Source organism: Giraffa tippelskirchi, chromosome 12 (genome assembly GCF_054371585.1).
Source record: "Giraffa tippelskirchi isolate mGirTip1 chromosome 12, T2T-mGirTip1v1.2.pri, whole genome shotgun sequence".
In the NCBI taxonomy this organism is placed as follows: Eukaryota; Metazoa; Chordata; class Mammalia; order Artiodactyla; family Giraffidae; genus Giraffa; species Giraffa tippelskirchi.
In genome coordinates this window covers 6,462,627-6,482,967 of record NC_137286.1, presented here as the reverse complement: position 1 = coordinate 6,482,967, position 20,341 = coordinate 6,462,627, and positions in this window count along the sequence as shown.

Here is a 20,341-nt window from a genome sequence, read left to right as displayed (position 1 = left end):
ACACAGCTCAGAGTAAGAATGAGCTCCCCAACCCTCTGCCTTCAAATTGTGGATGCGGAAAGCAGTGAACTTCGTAGCTGCCTCCCTCTCCAGATTTATAACACATCCATTCCCCTAAGTGCTTGACATAGACGCACTGGAGATTTGAAGGCATTCTCTAAAGCTCAATATTTCTGTGATTAATGTTTTATTGGATAGTGGGCAACAGAAATGCTATCCAGGCTCAAAAGAAATCATTCAAACAGGGAACATTGTCTGTTGCATAAAACCTCCACTTAAAGGGGTTTTTATACTTTTTGTAAAGTTATTTTTTAAAAGTGACTTTGGAAGAAAGCTTCAACTCGAGGAGAAGCATCAAAAGTAAAATTGATGGCTTCAGGGTGAAATTTTTTTCCTTCGGTAATTTAACTGTCCAGAAAGAGATAATGATGTCCACCTGTCAAGGCAAGAAGGCAGGAGCTGCTGCAGAGAAAGATAGCAGGGACCTTCACAGAGACTGTGAGGCTCCGAGAGCTTTGTTAAGGGGCTGGGAGGAGACGAGCAATCGCCCTCTCTCTGTCTTTCTCCTGACCTCTTTATCCAAGCCCGAGAAGGGATTTGAAGGCTCTTGTGAGCCCCAGGCAGCTGATGAGAACATGATGCTCCCAGTTCTGCACGACTCAGCATTCATCTGTGCGCCTGGCATGGTGCAAAGCCGCTCACCAAAATGAACCTGGGGAGCTTCCCAGGACCCATGAGGATGGCCCCCAACATCCCTACTTTCAGATGAGGAAACCGAGGCCCCAAGAGCTCAATGTTACTAACGCAGAGTCGCTCAACCGAGATGTGGAGGAGACGCGGTCCGTCTCACCCCCCAGCCACCGTGTCACATTGCCCCACACGCCCAGTCTCCTGTGATCCTCAGCACGGTGCTACTAGACATTGAATCTGTGGCCCACTACAGAGTAAGGGGATCCAGAACCTGAGAGGGACAAGGCCCCTGTCCAAGGTCATGCAGCCAGTACGTGGCCCAGCCCAACCTTGAACCAGAGTGGCCTCACTCCAGGCTACTTCATGGCTGGTGGGAGTGTGGAGGGGCTTTAGCTGGTTGTTGTTTTTTTTGTTGTTCTTTTTTTTATCTTTTAAGATGTTTCGGTGTGAACCATGTTTAAAATCTTTATTGAATTTGATGCCATATTGCTTCTGTCTTATGTTTTGGTTTTTTGGCCATGAGGCATGTGGGATCCTGCCTCCCCAACCGGGCATCGAACCAGCACTGCTTCCATTGGGAGGCAAAATCTTAACCACTGGACTGCCAGGGAAGCTCCTCATTTTAGTTAGAGAATCATGCATTTTAATATTTTTTGCTTTAATTAGTTTCTTAGGTTTTATTTTCCTGTATGGGCTTTCTTTGCGGCTCAGCTAGTAAAGAATCAGTCTCCAGTGCGGGAGACCTAGGTTTGATCCCTGGGTTGGGAAGATCCCCTGGAGAAGGGAAAGGCTACCCACTCCAGTATTCTGGCCTGGAGAATTCCATGGACAGCCCATGGGGTCACAAAGAGTCAGACACGACCAAGCGACTTTCACTTTCACTATACTCCTGCATCCATAAAGAATAGTTAAAATGTACTTGATACTTGTGTAGAATTTGTGGAAGCTGTGGTACATACACACAATGGAATATCACTCAGCTATAAAAAGGAAGACATTTGAGTCAGTTCTAATAAGGTGGATGAATCTAGAACCTATTATGCAGAGTGAAGTAAGTCAGAAAGAGAAAGACAAATATCATATATTAATGCTTGTATATGGAATCTAGAAAGACAGTACTGATGATCCTACATGCAGGGTAGCAAAGGAGACAAAGACATCAAGAACAGGCTTTTGGACACAGTGCGGGAAGGAGAGAGTGGGATGATTTGAGAGAATACAGTTGAAACATAGACATCATACATATGTAAAATAGATAGCCAGTGGGAGTTTGCTGTATGATGCGGGGTACCCGAAGCCAGTGTTCTGTGACAGCCTGGAACGATGGGGTGAGGAGGGAGGTAAGAGGGGGTTCGAAAGGGAGAGGCTACATGTATACCTATCGATGGCTGACTCAAGTTGATGTATGGCAAAAATGTAAAGTAATTATCCTCCAATTAAAAATAAATAAATAATTTTTTAAGTGGGGCTGTAAAGCTGTCAACTTGAGAGAAATTGGTATTATAGTTGTTACCACATAACAGATATAAACAAACCTATATGTTTGTCTAATATACATAAATCTTACTAGAGGCATGTTTTATGTATGTAAATATGTTATATACATATGAATTCACACATCTCTTCATATTGCTTAGAATTACTAACAATCATTGAGTAAGTTAATCTCTGATTCTACTCCTCTTGAATGCATGATTTCCTCATAATAAGCAGGTTTGATCCTATTGCAAAGCCAGACTGGAACAAAGTTCAAAGCTTTGCCCTTGTGACTTTCAATGTGGAACTCATTCTCAAAACCACTGCTCATCCTCTTTGACCACATGTTCCTACTATATATAGTCTATCTTTCCTGGTAAGTCATCACACGTACCTCTCGTCAAACTTCAAGATCAGCAATGGAAGAGGGAGGGTACCTGCCTCTTTCTTGGAAAGGCCATCAAGGTCCCCACAGTGAACGTCACCTACACTCGAGAGCACAAGTTTCACATTCAGCCATCCAACCCCAGTGTGCAGAAACTGGTCTGGCCATTTTTGTTTGATGTTGTGACAAAGAGAAAAACTATTAAATTTATTATATGGTTTTATGAACACTTCAATTGATTCTGCAAAGTATCAAAGGTGGTATAAGTAAGATGTAGATCCAGATAGCTAATGTATCATCTCCATTCCAGAGGGCTTCATATTTCATTCAGTTTGAAACAACATGATCAGATTGTTATGTAATTAATAAAATACAATCTGTAATTTCTTTTAAGAATATCTGATAAATTAGCTGTTATCACTTCAATATTAGGTTCATATAATAAGCACTTACTTTACTATGAACCCCACATGTTAATAATCAGTCTTAAAATACAAGCCAATGGTCTGGTGAAAGTTTAGCTCTAGTGTGGTAAATGTGAGCTTATGCTGACCTCAGCCTTGCTTCTCCAAGTGTAAGAGACTGAGAACAGGTATCTGGGAGGAGGTTCACTGTTCTGAACAGCTAGTTCATTGCGTACCATTCTTAGCAACTCAATGAAATTTCCTTTAAAACTCAAATTGTTATCAAAATGACACTGTATCGGGTAATTCACTGTGCATGGAGGCTGCAGCCATGAAATCAAAAGATGCTTCCTCCTTAGAAAGAAAGTTATGACAAACCTAGCTCAGTCACTGACTTGTGTCCTACTCTTTGTGATCCCATGGACCGCAGCATGGTCCCTGTCCATCACCAACTCCCAGAGCTTACTCAAACTCGTGTCCATCCAGTCAGTGTTGCCATCCAACCATCTCATCCTCTGTCGTCCCCTTCTCCTCCTGCCTTCAATCTTTCCCAGCATCAGGGTCTTTTCCAGTGAGCCAGTTCTTCACATCAGGCGGCCAAAGTAGACAGACAAACGTAGACAGCATGTCAAAAAGCACAGACATCACTTTACCAACAAAGATCTGTATAGTCAAGCTGTGATTTTCCCAGTAATCATGTATGGATGTGAGAGTTGGACCATAAAGAAAGCTGACCGCTGAAGAACTGATGATTTCAAACTGCAGTACTAGAGAAGACTCTTGAGAGTCCCTTGGACAGCAAGGAGATCAAACCTAAAATCAATCCTAAAGGAAGTCAACCCTGAATATTCATTGGAAGGACTGATGCTGAAGCTGAAGGTCTAGTACTTTGGCCACCTGATGTGAAGAGCCAACTGACTGGAGAAGACTCTGATGCTGGGAAAGATTGAGGGCAGGAGGAGAAGGGGGCAGCAGAGGGCAAGATGGCTGGATGGCATTATCAACACAGTGGATTTGAGTTTGAGCAAACTCAGGGAGACAGTGAAGGACAGAGAAGCCTGGTGTGCTGCAGTCCGTGGGGTCACAAGAGTCAGACACAACTTAGCAACTGAATAACAACAGCCAGGTAATGACCGATGAAGTTCAGTTATGTTCTTTAGTTGCTTTTCAGATCTAGCCTTTCAAGAAGCTATGCCCCTTTTTTATATCAAAACTCGTATTTCTAAATAAATTTATAACACTTAGGCAGACTCATTGCATGGTGTTCTTTCTGTTTTCCACATGTATAGGGGAGAACAGCTCATTTGCACATCTGGCCTTTATCTCTTTCTCAAAGCAGAATCAACATTTGGTTTGTCTTAAAGCCAGTTGCTTTATACGTTCCCTCTGAATTCTTCAATTCAGGGAAACTTCACAGAGGAAGCAAGAGGAAGATCACTACATCTCTCTCTCATTTTTAAGAAGGTCTATCTGAAGATCAGAGAAGGAAAGTGAATTAGCCAATTCACACAGCAAGTTCCCAGCAGAGCTGAGACTAGATCCAAGAGATCTGAGAGCAGGGCGACCATTCACTCCACACACTGCTTCACCCTAACTCAAAAATATTCACGTTTTATGAAGAGCGTTGTCCTCCAGGTACTGCATGTCTCCCCATCTTTATCTGTGAGCCCACGCTACATGATATGACTGTTCACCCTTTCACCCCCACAAACTCTACCATCAAGAGTTTCTCCATGTCATCATTGCAAATGCTGCTCAGATAAGCTATCACCAGCCAACTCCCACTATGCCCATGCCTAGAAGGGCTGGCAAGTCAGACCCCACCTTGGAGGAGAGTTTATACTTTGTGTTAGTATGTTTTCCCCAAGGATGAGATGGATCCCGGTGTGGCTCAGAAAAGAGGGGTTAAAACAATCACGAGATTTTTAAAAAAAACAGGTCCTACAGAACACTGTTGTCAAATATCTAAAGAGAGTTTGTACTATACATGAGAAATTGAAATTTCATCCACAGAGAGAAACTAGGGTCATTCAAGTGATTGGTCCCTTTAGATACTAATTAAAGATCTTTCTGTCCATTACAGTTGATAGAACAAAGGATGTATCATCTTTGAAGGAAAGAGTTTCCCAGTCCAAGAAGTACAAGGCAAAGCATCACAGTGGTCAAGGAAGTTCTGGGTTCATGTCTTGCCTCTGCCTTACAAGCTGTGAGATTGTAGCTGCACAAAAGGTGAACGTGTCAGTGATGGTCATGAGGATGCTGACAATGACAAAAAAGTGGTGATGAGGACGACAAGAAGACAGATGACAGCAGTCAGAGCTTCTTCTGGGGAAAATGTTAAGAAATCCTTGCCTTGGGTGGAAAGTGGGAACAAGGTGAGGTCTAAGATTTCCTACATCCCCCATGATCCTGTGCCTTTTTAGTGAAATAAAAACAATAGCGTTTTAGAGTTAGGTCAAAAACAGGGCAGATTCACTAGGTGTGAATCTCATGAACTCGGTCTAATTATTTATGTTCTTTGGGCTTTTTTTTTTTTAACCCTGGAATATGGTGATAAAATATCCATCATGCAGAGTGTTGGGCAGAATGAATGATTTTTAATTTTATAAAGTACCTTGTTGCAGACTCACCCAATGAATATTGATCAATCTTTGATAGAAGATGAAAGGAAACAGTGGGCAGTGACCTAAAGTACTAATGGCTAAAAAGCCGAAATGACTGGACTGATATTTATCAAGGAACTTTGAGAACTACTTCAGTAGCTATGCCTTGGGCCTTTAGAAAATGGAATAACAGGGAACATCTCTTTGTTATCCTGGTAGGATGCCAAGTGGACTAGGGCTGGAAATCCCCCCAAACCCAAATAAACCTTCAGCCTGTTCTTGAGGCTTTTCAGATTTTTTTTCCAGTTTTGTCCAAAGTTGAATTCCAAACAGGCTGCTCACTCATTCATTTGTTCACATACCATGTTCTGTTAAGGATGAAGGATGGATAAAGTCATGTGACCAAGCCCTGACCACGCTCTGAGGAAGGGATGGAGGAAACTTGTATGCATGCAAGATGTCACAACATGGTGCATTTGGAGCTAAAGTAAAGATGGACACGGAATGCAAGCAGGGTGTGGTTCAAAGCCTGCCAGATTCTGCCTGGGGCAGTAAGTGGAGGTGAGCATTCTTCCTGGAGGAGATGATGTGTAGATTTAGAACTGAATGAAGGAAGTAAGTAGCACAGCCCAAGAGTAACAGTTATAAGTACTGTGGGTTCTTTGTATATTCAATAAATATTGATCAAAGTTCACCTAAGGAGTGGGCTCTGCAGTAAGCCCCGGAGGTGTAGGGAGAGCAAGACAGACATGAGGACTGCTCTGTAGTATTCCTGGTAGAGGAAGCAGAAACTTTAAGAGTAGTTAGGTAAGTAAATGTATGATATAAAAGGAAGTAAAACAAGAAAATTTTCTTTAAAAATGCAAAATAGAAGGAAAGAGACAAGAAAGCACCCACAGACACAGAGATGTTAAAATGGTCTTCTTTACGTGCACCCATGCTTTTATTCTTGTAACTTGCACAAATTCATCTCACGTTGAAGTCACTTAATTGAAACTTGGACTCTGGAAATTGACAACCCAATCTAGGAGCCCCTGAGAGTCATCACAGAAGCAAAAGCAATGCGATTTGTTCTGGAGAAACAAGCATTATCCCAGCAAACCTTGCTGGAGCACCTGCCATGTGTGGGAACTTGTGTGAGGCTCTTGGGGGGCTGGGAGGGGCAGTGATGAGTCAACTTGTCCAGCCCTCCCCAGCGCCCCAGTTCTCTGCGCCAAGCCAGCAGGCTCCTCTCACACAACATAAGGCTGAAAAGACATCAGAATTGGAGGTGGAACAAAGTGGGAGCTGGTTTAAGGTCTATGTTGAGCATCATTCAGAATTGGTGAATGTTGCTGAGGAAGAATCAGAAATCCTCTGATTTAAAACAAAAGAAACATACAATAACTTCTGAGCGAATATATTCTGGAGGAGTATCAGGTGGGGACATTCAGAATGCCATTTGCTGCCTTCCTGGAATAGTAGTCTAGTCACTAAGTCGTGTCGGACTTTTTATGACCCCATGGACTATAGCCCACGAGACTCCTCTGTCCGTGGGATTTCCTAGGCTAGAATACTGGAGTCCTTGCGATTTCCTCCTTCAGGGTAACTTCCTGAGCCAAATATAGAACCTGGGTCTCCTGTATGGCAGGTCGGTTCTTCACCTACTGAGCCACCAGGGAAGCCCACCTTCCTGGGATGGCTCCAGACTCTTACGATTCCTCGTCTTCCCTCGAGAGCACCAGGCAGCGGAAGCCGCTGGGGACCCTGGGCCTTAGCAGAACCTACTGAACACAGTTGTGCTTTGCATTCTGAGGCTGGGCTCTTCTGGAGAAGTTCACTTGACAAGCGGTCATTAACATCCTTGTGGAATTAAGGGAGCTTGGGGAAAGAACAATATCTACATATGGTAGTTTGGGAGGGATGATCAGTCAAATGCTGTGTCCTCACCTGTTACTGATTTTCTTCTCGGTTTGAAGATAGAGACTTAAACCGAGGGAGGGGAACAGAGACGCTGAGCGGCCCTTTTCTCTCCAAGGCTGGGAGGACTGGAGCCACGTGGGGGTGGTTAGATGACAGCAGAGGGTGGGGAGAGGGGGAAACGGTTTGCTCATCTGATGAAGCACCAAGTGCTGTTGGCTCTGCACCTCTCCTGCCTTGCTATTTTGAGGCAATCTTAGAGTCCAAAACTGCATCTCCCATCTTGAAACCCCTCTCTGAGCTCTGGGTCTCCATCTTACACCCTTGCCTTGCGAAAGCTGCCCAGCTCCTCATAGCTGCAGCTCCAAACCGGAAGCTCTCACCCCCCAAGTTTCCCATCCCCTGTGGTTTGAGTACCCTCCACCACAATGGTACAAGACAGAAAGTGTACCCTTCTCTCCCTCTCCTGCATTCCCAGCATCCTAAAGATTTTATCTTCTCAAGTTCTCTTGATTCCTTTTCTGCATCACTACAATTTCTATTCACCCTCAAGGTCACCCTGCACCGAGAGGACCCAGTTCCAGTTTCTTAACAAAACTTAGAATGTCTACGCACTACTACATATAAAATAAATAATCAACAAGGACCTAGTGTATAGCACAGGGAACTCTACTCAATATTCTGTAGTAACCTATATGAGAAAAGAAATCTGGAAAAAAAAAAAGATGTGTGAATATATACAATTGAGGGTTTCCTTGGTGGCTCAGTTGATAAAGAATCTGCCTACAGTGCATGAGCTTTGGTCCCTGGATGGGGAAGATCCCCTGGAGAAGGAAATGGCAACCCACTGCAGTATCCTTGCCTGGAGAATCCCATGGACAGAGGAGCCTAGCGGGCTACAGTCCAAGGGGGTCACAAAGAGTCAAACACAATAACAAAACCACCATACAACTGAATCACTTTGCTGTATATCTGAAACTAATCCAATGTTGTAAATCAACTATACTCCAATATAAAATAAAACTTTAAAAAATAATAAGAATTAAAAAAAAAAACTAACACCATAAAAAAAAAACTTAGAATGCCCTTCTTAATTTGACCAGGCTTCTATGTCATGTCCTTCAGTTTCAGCAACGCTGAAGAGCTTGCATCTCACAGCCTAGACTGTGCACCAGATGACATGATACTTTGTACCTCCTTGACCTGTTCATGTCCTTGATGACTCATTCGAGGCTTCAGTTCCTTCAGGAACTGAATCTTTGCTGATTCCCCCAGGACTGGGTTGGGTACCATTTCCATCATGGTTACTGAGTCCTAACCTGGTAGTCTACACTTTGGCACTTGTCCAGTCTTTCATGAGTATCACTGTATTTCTTTGTGGCCCATTGGACAATGGGCTCCTTGGGCTCAGCCCCTCTCCAGTTCGCTCAGCATCAACTTCAGTTCACAGAGCTGTTGTGCGCACAAAGTATGCTGTCCGAAAAATGCATAATTATTTTCATTTCTCTGGGGAACAGAGCTGCACTCATTGCTCAAGAATTTCTCCCTAAAGAGTCTCAGAAGTGGAGGGAAACTTCCACTTTCATAGATGTGAAAACTGAGGCCCCAGGAGGGATAAGTTTCATGCCACACCTGGACTGATCTGGGATCCTGACACTGGTCCAGGATGCCTCTGCTGGCCGCAGACCCTCTCTCGCTCTCCCCTCTGCTGATACTGACCCCTGGCCAACCAGAAGCAGCACTTAGGACCGCCCCCCCTCAGCCTACTCTGAAACAGTTTCAGTTACAACAAGAATCAGAATCAGGTAGAGTCAGGAATTGGGTTTATTGGGCTTGAAAATGCTGTCAGAGATTGTATACCAGTTTCCTGAGACCTTCATTGTCAGTGAATTCTAGAAGCCAAGATACTGATCAGAGTCTAGCTAAACTCTGAAATCCCATTCAGCATGTTCTTGTGTTATTCTAATTCTTTGATATGTGTAGACCCACCCTGGATTCATCTGCTAGACTGTGGAATCCTGCAGAGCAGCCCTGGGGGATCTCATTCAGATACGGTAAGTCAACTGCATACGAACGTGTTCCATTCTGAGAGCACATCTGTAGGTCCAGTTTGTTTGTATGTCCAACAAAATTAGCCTAGGTACTCAACTGACACAATCAGCTATACAGTACTGCACTCTAATGGGTTTATAATACTTTTCACACACATAATACATAAAAACAAACACAAAAAAAACTTTAATCTTTTTTAATTTTTAAAAAGTTATTTATTTCTAACTGAATGATAATTGCTTTATAGTATTGTGTTGGTTTCTACCAAACATCAACATGAATCAGGATAGGTTTACCTATGGCCCCTCCCACTGGAACATCTTTCCCACCTCCCTCTCCATCCCACCCGTCTAGGCTGTTACCAAGCCCCGGTTTCCTATGGCCCTACCATCCCAGGTGCGTCTGACCTCAGAAGCTAAACATTTTTAATCTTACAGTACTTTGAAAAGTATAGCAGTACCAGCTACATCACTGCTACTTTTACACTTGCTTCTGGACATGCCAGGCTTGAAATCAAGCTACAGCACTACTTATTCTATGCAGTGGGTACAGTAAAGTTCCCCAAAGCATAACCACTTGCAGAGCATACACACATGTGACACGTGAACCCAATGTACATGCTTGGGTATGTGAACACATGTTCGCATCTTTGAAAGTTCACAACTTGAAGGTTTGTATGCAGGGGACTTACTTTACCTATCAGCTTCCAATACCTCGGGTAAAAAGCCAGGAACACAGCAGGTGCTCAGGTGAGAGTGGCTGAAAGAATTTAGTTCTCCCAACTCTCGGAGTAGGGCATCTCCATCGTCCCAGGCAGGTTAGAACGCAAGCCAGCAGGAAACACCAGGAAGGATGCAATGCTTAGGCACCAGGCACTGGGTTACACCTTTACATCACTGCCTCATTTCATCTTCAGCCAGGAAATAGTCACTGTGATTATCCCCATTTTAGAGATGAAGACACTGAGGTTGTATAACCTGCCTGAGATGGCCCAGCCATGCATTTAAGCCTTGGTCCACTTGACCCCATAGACTTGCCTCTCAATTTTTGATTTAAAAACAAACAAAAAAACATTGGAAGACAAGAAGCAGACAAACCTGAAGCCGGTGTCAGAATCAGTCAAGGTGGTGAGAGAGCCAGAAATCAGGGTGTGGCCTAAGACACATTCAGATTACATCTAATTAAGACACGTTTTTTCTCGTTTATTCTTTTTTTCTTTTGTCGTGGCTGCACTGTTGGCTTGCGCTGTCTAAAGAGAAAAGAGTTAATTGGTTTATTTAGCCAACTATAGATGTATTCAGGATTATTCTTCATCGTGTGAATTAAATTAAATAGTTTATTTACCCCCATGCATTTCATTCAGTTCATTTAATTTAATTTCATAGTTATAACATGGGGAACAAACTAACTAGATTTCTCCCTTTGGGACGGAAATGGGCAAATATTTTGGTTCTGAATTAACAAGCAGCAAAGCTGATATTTATAATAAATCATCCATTGTTAGCCATCCTGATAATTATTCTGTGAATGGTCTAAAACAGACATGGGCATGTAATAGACATATTGTTGGCTTTTACTGCAGTTTAGTTCTTTGTATTCATGAACAATCTAAACCGGAAACTCAGAAATGCATCCAGAGCAAATTGGTTTGTTTCACAGGCAGGAATTGAGCACCTACTATGTGCCTGGCCCCCTGAAACAGCTTTGCATGCGTTTTCCATCACATCAGCTCCTGCTGAAAATATGTCTGAATCTTCTGTCTCCCACAGGAAGATACCCAAGCTCCTTAGAAAGGCTTGCAGGACCCCCGAGACCTGACCCCCCCTCACTTCCCACCCTCAACGCCTGGCCCTTGCTCTCTGCATCCCGCCTGCAGTACTGCTAAAGGCATTAGCGATGCTGAACTATTTGCACTTGTGCTAACTTGATGCTCTGCGCAGGGACTGCGGGTCTCTGTTCCCTCCACTCCCTAGTGAACTCTGATTCGTCCTGCAAACTTCAGGTTAGTTTCTACCCTGTTCTAAGCGGCAGAGTTAATACCACCCTCCTTCATCCTTGAAGCAAGTGAGCATCACTTCCTAATGCAAGTGATCTCATCACCCACTGTAAGAGTGTGGCCTTTGCCATCCCTGGACAAAGGAGGGACCCCATCTGTACCTCCCCACTTTCTCATCTGGAACTCCCACATCCCTAAAATGGTCTGATAATAACACCTTCCTTGTCCAGGTATTTGTTTGGAGGATTAAATGAGGTTACAGTGTGTAAAAGATTAAATGACTATATGCAATAGTAAGCCTCTAATAAACATTAATCATCACTATCTGTTTATACATCACACTTGCTACTAGACTGTAAGTTGGTGGAGAACCAAAGCTTTGTTATTCATGATCCCCATGAATAGCACAGTGCTTTGAACAGAATAGTTTTTCTTCAATAAATGCATATTTCATAATTGATGAAGACTGTTAGAGAATTTTATGTGACAGTTAAGATTCATCCAGGCAATGAGAAAGGAGAGAAGAAAGGGGCCCAGAGCTTTGTAATTTAAGGGGCACCAAAAATTGCAGACAAAAGCTCCCTGTTCTTTCAGAAAGTCCGGAGCCTCCCGTGAAGGATGGAGCCAGATGCTAGGAAACAGGTTGATTTCAGGAGCAAGCAGGGGGCTGGCAGCCCCAAATGTCCATCAGTTGGGAAGTTTTTCAGCAGGTATAAGTTCCCCCTGGGAAAAAAAAATGCAGCCCTTTCATCTTTCTTCCCCTAATAATGAATAAGCCCCCGAGCAGTCCTCTAGAGACAAAAGAGCAGAATTGTAAGGAAGAGTGTAGGAGACACTTTCTTTGAATGAGAGCAACAGATCCAGAAAGAAAAGAAAGGCAAAGTAGACAGGTCCCCGTCTGGCTCTCAGCATGGTCCATTATGAGGGGTGTCACCTGGGGCTGTTCGCCAGCCCCTGGGGCCAAAGATCCATCACCTTCGAAAAGGGGAAACAGCAGGAGTGTGGCTTGGTGAGCTGCTCCGGAGAGGGCCAGGGAGAAAGTCTGGAAGAAGTGGAAGTGGTCACAGGAGGCGCCTCTGCCCCTGGCCCGGCACAGAAGCCTTGCACACCCGCTCTCCACGCACTTAGGGCTGCGTATCAATTAGTCCCAGGCCCTAAAGCTGAATGCAATTAATTCTATAACGTGCTGCTCTTCCTGCTGCATTCCAGTGAAATCACATCATGAAATCAGGGCACGATGAAGGATTTCTGACAAAAGGAAGGCAGATCTGCGTCAACTCACCATATGGCCTTCATGTCAGGGTCTGGTCCAGGACGCCTGAGCCAAGGGAGGACCTCGGATATCCTGCCATGTGCTCTACCAAGGGGAAACACGTGGGGGTCCCGAGTGACGGGCTCTCGTTCCAGGGGAGTGTGCCCAGGGCTGGAGAAAGAGAGACAGGAAAGGTTCATCAGGGTCAGGGAGTGGTCCCTCCCTCAAAGCCTCATCAAACTACTTTCACCTGCATCCTACCTGCAAAGATGTTGGGAAATATGTTTTTTATGTTATTTTATTCAAAATAGACATAACGTAAAATTTACCACCTTAATAATTTTAAACATACAATTCAGTGGAAGTAAGTACTTTCACATCGTTGTGCAACCCTCATCACCATCCACCTCTAGAACTTCATCATCATCCCAAACAAACAAAAAAAAAGCCCTCCCCTCTCAAAAATAACTTTCTCGTGTCCTCCCACACCCAGACCCTGGAAACCACTGTTCTATTCTCTGTCTCTATGAATCTGCCTATTGTTGGATGCTCATGTAAGTGGAATCATATATATTTGTCGATTTACCTCTGACATTTCATTCAGCATAGTGTCCTTAAAGGTCATCCATGCTTTAGGACATATCAGAATTTCATCCTCTTTAAAGGGTGAATAAAATCATTCTATAGATGGAACGTTACTTCATTTTGTTTCTCAATTCCTCATTTGATGGACGTTTGAGTCGTTTCTACATTCAGCTATTGTGAACTCAATGGACATGAATTTGAGCAAACTCCAGGAGATAGTGAAGGAGAGGGAAGCCTAGTGTGCTGCAGGGGATTGCAAAGAGCTGGATACGACCGAGCCACTGAACAACAACTTTGTGAATAACGCTGCCTTGAATTTGGGTGTACAGATTATCTATCCAAGTACCTTCCTTCAGTTCTTTTAGGTGCACACCCAGAAGATAATTTCTTAATGATTATGGTAATGATAATCCCCTGCTACATTTTATGGGAATTCTACATTTAATTTGTTAAGCAACTGCCATTCTGTTTTCTGCAGTGGCCGGGCCATTTTACAACACACACACACACACGTGTGGTGTGTGTGTGTGTGTGTGTGTCTAGTTGTTATTGTTGTTTAGTTACTCAGTCATGTCTGACTACTCTTCGCAACCCCATGGACTATAGTCTGCCAGGCTCCTTTGTCCATGGATTTCCCAGGCAAGGATACTGGAGTGGGTTGCCATTTCCTTCTTCGCTACCCAGGGATTGAACCAGCATCTTCTGCACTGGTAGGCAGATTCTTTACTGCTGAGCTACCAGGAAAGCCCTGATAAAGAATATATATATATATTCTTTTTCAGATTTTTTTCCCTTTATAGGTTATTAAAAGTACTGAGTATAGTTCCCTGTGCTCTACAGTAGAACCTTGCTGTTTATTTATTTTATATATAGTAGTGTGTATATGTTAATTCCAAACTCTTAATCTATCCTGCTCACCTTTCCCCTTCAGTAACATTGTCTGTTTTCTATGTCTTTTGGTCTATTTCTATTTTGTAAGTAAGTTCATTTCTTTTTTTTTTTTTTTTTTTAGCCATCCATTTTGAATCTTTGGAGCTATTTGTTTAGCTAGATCTCTTGCAAACAGCATTTTGTCATTTTTGGTGGGTCTGTTTTAGGTGAGTTTAACTTGTTTCATATCGGCATTACTCAAATTTGGGGCTTATTTCTGCCTTCTCTACACTTTCTACTATGCTTTTTATTTTCTTATTTTTCCCCATTCTCTCCTTCCATTAGATGATTGAGGCTTCTTCAGTGCTTTGTGGTTTTACGCCTACTAATTTAGAAATTGTACATTATCTTTATTTTTTAATGTCTCAAAAATTTCCATATGCATGTTAGTTTTTTTCTCTGAAAGACAACTATCATCAGTACCTCCACTGTCCTAAGCAAGAGAATCTGCATTGATCATTTGTTTTTTCCCACAAGCCCCCTACCCCATTACATTTTCATCTGAAATTTAGTTCCATATGGTTTTACACATTTTGGATTTTTTAAGTAATAATTATTATACTATGATTATTGGGGCTTCTCAGGTGGTGCAAGGGGTAAAGTACCCTCCTGCCAGTGCAGGAGATGTAAGAGACGTGGGTTCAATCCCTGGGTCAGGAAGATCCCTTGGAGAGGGACACAGCAACTAACTCCAATATTCTTTCTGGGAGAATCACATGGGCAGAGGAGCCTGGTGGTCTAAGGTCCATGGGGTCATGAAGAATTGGAGACGACTGAAGCGACTTAGCATGCATACTGTGATTATTAGTTAATAGTATTTATTTATATTTCACATTTCTGAAAATAGTCATTGATTATATTTTTTACTTTCATTTTTTCATCTACTTCCTTTTTCTTGCTACAGCACGATGGAAACAGGTTTTCTGTAAGGAAATATACAGTAACTATTTCAGGCTTTGCAGGCCATGTGCTCTCAGTCACAAGTACTCAGAACCCGTGTCTCTGTAGCTTGAGAGCAGCCACAGACACCATATAAACAAATGGGCATGGTTGTGTCCCAATAAATGTAACTTATGGACGCTGACATTTGCATTCCGTATCATTTCCATGTGTCAAAAATTTTTATTCGTCTTCTGATTTCCTTTCAGTCATTTAAAAATGTAAAATCCACTCTTGGCCCACAGAACATTCAAGACCAGGCAGTGGGTGGGTTTGGCCATCATGAATTGACATTCACTCCAGGACATCTTGTTCTGCCACAGAAGTTCTATGGTCAACCACCTAGTTTGTGTATATCAGTACATGTCTTTATTTTCATATTATCCTCACTCTTGATAACTTCTTGGGAAGAGGAAAGAGTTCTTGACAGAGATCTTCTATTTTCTCTTTGAATATATCACTTAATTATTCATCTAGAATCAGTATCACTGATGAGAAGTCTGATGTCTATATGATCTTCACTCATTTGTAAGAAATCCTTTTTTTTTTTTTTTTCCTCAGATATATAATAGGGTTTTCTTTTTACCTGTTGTGTTTGGAGGCTTTTCTAGGTGACACCAGCCAGTTATTGGAATATCTGTACAGCACATCTTCAATATTCCTCATTTGTGTCCAGCATCCTGCTCTGTTTGGTCTCTTCTCCTAGAACTGGAGAGACATTGTAGCTTCTAGGCAGGTCATCTTCTGTTTCAACTTTTCAAGATTGTTGTCTCTTTGTGCTGTTATGATGTTGGATCTTTCCTTTGTTAAGCACATCTTGTAAAGGATGCTTTATATTTAAAAAATATATTTTTACACAAGAAAGTTATCATTGCTTTCTCCATCCTAAATTCCTGTTAGTATTTCAAAGTCTCTTTTACTCCATGGCCTTCTTTCCTTCTCTTATGACTACTTTGTCACCTTTATTTTTTTCAGGATGTGAAAAATACTTTAAATTTCTTTTCAGATTTCCCTGTGATCTTTTCATCAGGTGACTATCCTTCCACTCCCCGAATGTTTGTTTGTTTCCCGTGGACGTCAACTTCCTTCAGTGCTTTGCAATTCTTCATGCTAAGTCACTTCAGTCGTGTCCGACTCTGTGTGACCCTATGGACAGCAGCCCACCAGGCTCCTCTGGTTGTATGGTCATCATCATCCAGGGGGATCTCTCTTCTTTGCCTCCTGAGACTCTCATGCACTGCCATGCCTCCCAGTCATGAGTTCTGCTCACATCTGAGTTTGGATCTCATGCTCCACGTGGAACTGAGAACAGTCTCTACCCTTTGGTGTCTCCAGTCCTGCCATGGGCAGAAGGCATTGCTCAAATCCCTGGATTAGGGAGGGCTTAAGTCACACCCTTGTGAATACAGATAGCAGAACAGAGTCTAGAGATGGGGGTCAAGAGGCAAATCTCAGTGCTCCCTGCAGATTCACACACTAAGTGCGGATTAAGTAACTGTTCCAACCCTTCCTAGGACTCAAGGTTGAGATCCAGGCCCTTGCTTGGCATTGGACGCTTTCCTTGGGTCTCAGGGATTCAAATCCTCCTAAGCACAACAAGTGCCTTCTTTCCAGGAAATATTCCCATGTGCAGTATTGGAGACTCTCCATTCTTGTTTTAGATCACTCACTTTGGCCACCTGATGCAAAGAGTCGACTCACTGAAAAGACCTTGATGCTGGGAAAGACTGAGGGCAAGAGGAGAAGGGAGAGACAGAGGATGCGATGGTTGGATGGCATCACCGACTCAATGGACATGAGTTTGAGCAAACTCCAGAAGATAGTAAAGGACAGGAAAGCCTGGCGTGCTGCAGTCCAGGGAGTTACAAAGAGTCAAACATAACTGAGCAACTGAACACAACGAGTATGTTTAATACACCTTGCCAATACTTTCCCAACTTCCCCCTGTGTTCACAGAAGTGAGGGGAAGTAAGCATTTAAACTGTGTATCACCTTGAACTGAAATTCTCATTGCTATGTGAATACAATGCAGTAATCATAACCATCTCTCAGGATTATTTTTGAAATCAAAAAAGATAAATGCTTTGGAAACAATAAAGTGTCTAAAATATAACAATCCTTGTTCCTTTTTTTAACATTGTAGCAAAACTCCACAGGTTAAGTGTCAATGAGAGAAATTCAGATTAATTTGGGGTATCACTGATTTTTTTGTGGATACCAGTGCAATGATAGAAGTGTTCTAGGGTGAAATAACTTTGGGAAAAGCAACAAGTTATACACCCACTTAGATATTCCAAAAATATATCTCTATCGTGGGTTTGAAAAGCCCTACTGTAAAGACACTGATGTAATTTTGTTTAATCTCATATTTCCAAAATGCATTGATTATGAAAGCCTAATATGGTAACAAAGATATACAAGAATGAGTGAATCAGGGCATACATTAAAGAATCTTGATTTTGTGAAAAGACTGAATTACCTAAGATTCCTAAATGAGGCTATATTAGGCACAGAATAAGCAAGAAACTTTAAGACAATACTGAGACATCATAGGAAGTAATAGATTGAAATAATTGTGATCCCAAATGGGCTTACCTTACTTAATAATGCTTCCCTGGTGGTTCACATGGTAAAGAATACACCTGCAATGCCAGAGACCCAGGTTCAACCCCTGAGTTGGGACGATCCCCCTGGAGAAGGAAATGGCAACCCACTCCAGTATTCTTGCCTGGAGAATTCCATGGAGAGAGGAGCCTGATGGGCTACAGTCCATGAGGTCCCAAAGAGTCAAACAATACTGAGCAGCTAACACTTTCACTTTCACTTAATAATGTATCAAAACTAAGAATGCTTCATACCTCTGAATGCCCTGAAAGACCAATAAATTGAAGGCCTGTTGTGGGAATGCTCCATGAGACTGAGGCCCTTTGATTAGAATGGGCTCATATCATAGGTAAGAATTTGAATATTAATTTCAACTTCATTTAGCCTCAGTTGGTATCTTCTGTGAAATGGGAATGATATCAACCACAATGGCATGTTATAAACTTCTAACACACAGAGATGAGTGTATAAATACACACTGTCTACTGCTGTAGCCACAGCACCCACCCACACGGTGAAGAGGACATTGAATGAAAACCATATGCATCAGCTTGCAAAGTTGTAACTATTGGCAATAAAAGAAATGCTCTTATTTTCTAGACCCACATTATGTTCTAACTATTAGATAGCTAATAAATCAGGGCCTTTTATTAGATACTATGTCTTAAATATTAGACAGCTAATATATCATGCTGAAGCTGAAGCTCTGATACTTTGGCCACTTGATGCAAAAAGCCAACTCATTGGAAAAGACCCTGATGCTAGGAAAGATTGAGGGCAGGAGGAGAAGTGGATGACAGAAGATGAGATGGCTGGACATCACCAACTCAATGAACATGAGTTTGAGCAAAAGTCCAGGAGATGGTAAAGGGTAGGAAAGCCTGGCATGCTGCCGTCCAAGGAGTCACAAAGAGTCAGACACAACTGAGAGACTGAACAGCAAAAAAGTAGACCATGGAATTTTAGCGCTAAAATGGGTCTGATAGGTCATTTATTTAGATTCTCTCAATGTTTAGTGGAGAAGGAAATGGCAACCAACTCCAGTCTTCTTGCCTGGAGAATTCCATGGACAGAGGAGCCTGGCGGGCTGCAGTCTATGGGGTCGCAAAGAGTTGGACACGACTGAGTGACTAACATCCACAGTGTTAAGAAAAAGTGACTGAAGTTCTGAGACAACCCATGACTTGTCCAAGGTTAGTGGCAGGTGGCAGTTAGAACCTTTTTCCTGGCTCTCTGCTCGGTGATCTTCAGGATTATACAATGCCTTTATCAGTGAAAGAAAAGTTTAACCAAATCCAGGCAAGTAACTTAGGTCTGTAAAGAAGGGAAAGTTGAAACGTTTCAGAGCTTCTTATTTCCCTTGAGCAGATCTTACAACATGAAAGAGGTGAATCACATTCTGTATGTGTAAAAGTGTGTCAGCCGCTCAGTTGTGTCCAAATCTTTGTGACCGCACGGACTGTAGCTTGCCAGGCTCCTCTGTCCATGGAGGTAAGAATACTGGAATGGGTTGCCACTCTCTTCTCCAGGGGAATCTTCCCAAGCCAGGGATCAAAACTGAGTCTCATGCATTGCAGGTGGATTCTTTACTGTCTGAGCCATGAGGGAAGCCTGAATCACATTCTACTTACATTTAAGGCACACATTCTTCCTTCTGATTTCTACAAATAAATGAGAGTTTTGTATATTTCTAATGGCCAGCAGAGAGGGTGACTTTTTACTTCATGTCAGACATGACCGCCACTCCCCTAGCATCTTGTCTGCAAGGCTGAGCCAGGAGTTGTCCACGCTGGTCCCAACGAGTGATGTGCTCTTGGGTTGTGTTTTCGTCACCTGGAAGGCAACCGTCAAAGCGAGCCATGTGTGCCTGTAAGATGCTTCTGTGTATTTTTAGAAAGTTTTTAAGAGGGAGACAGCCAAAATATTTTTACTGCACAGCAGGCACTGTGTCATGCTAGAGTGTTGGAAAGAAAAAGAAGGGAAAAGAAAGGGAGGAGAAGATTTAAGACTGGTGCACAGATTGAAATGGTTAACTGCTTCGTGGGCCTGGAGCACAATTCCTCTGAGCTGGGAACACTCTGTCACAATCTCCTTTTCTCCAAATGTCCCCACAGATTCCGGGAACCACACAACGTAGGCACATCCCAGCACATGTGAACCTTGATGATCAGGTAGGACTCAGCAGCGAGAAGACACAGGGAGAAACCTGTCAACCAAGGCAGGATGAAGGTAACGCTCCATGGGGTGGACATCTCACATGGGGACCACAGGAAAGAGGTGGAAAAGGAAAGGCCTCACCCCTGCCCCAGGGGACAGCCTTTAAAGCAGACTCTGTAGTACGGATGCTGCTCCATGGACGAAAGAGTTATAAAATCATCTTACACATGCAGTTGTGCTTTTTAGCCAGGAGGCATTTGCACATCTCACAGTGTTTGGGCCCCTGTGGCTGGCACCATGACCCCATTGCTCAGATGAGGAAACTGAGGCTTGGAAGGGGCTGAGATTTGAATTCAGATTTTGTTAGAT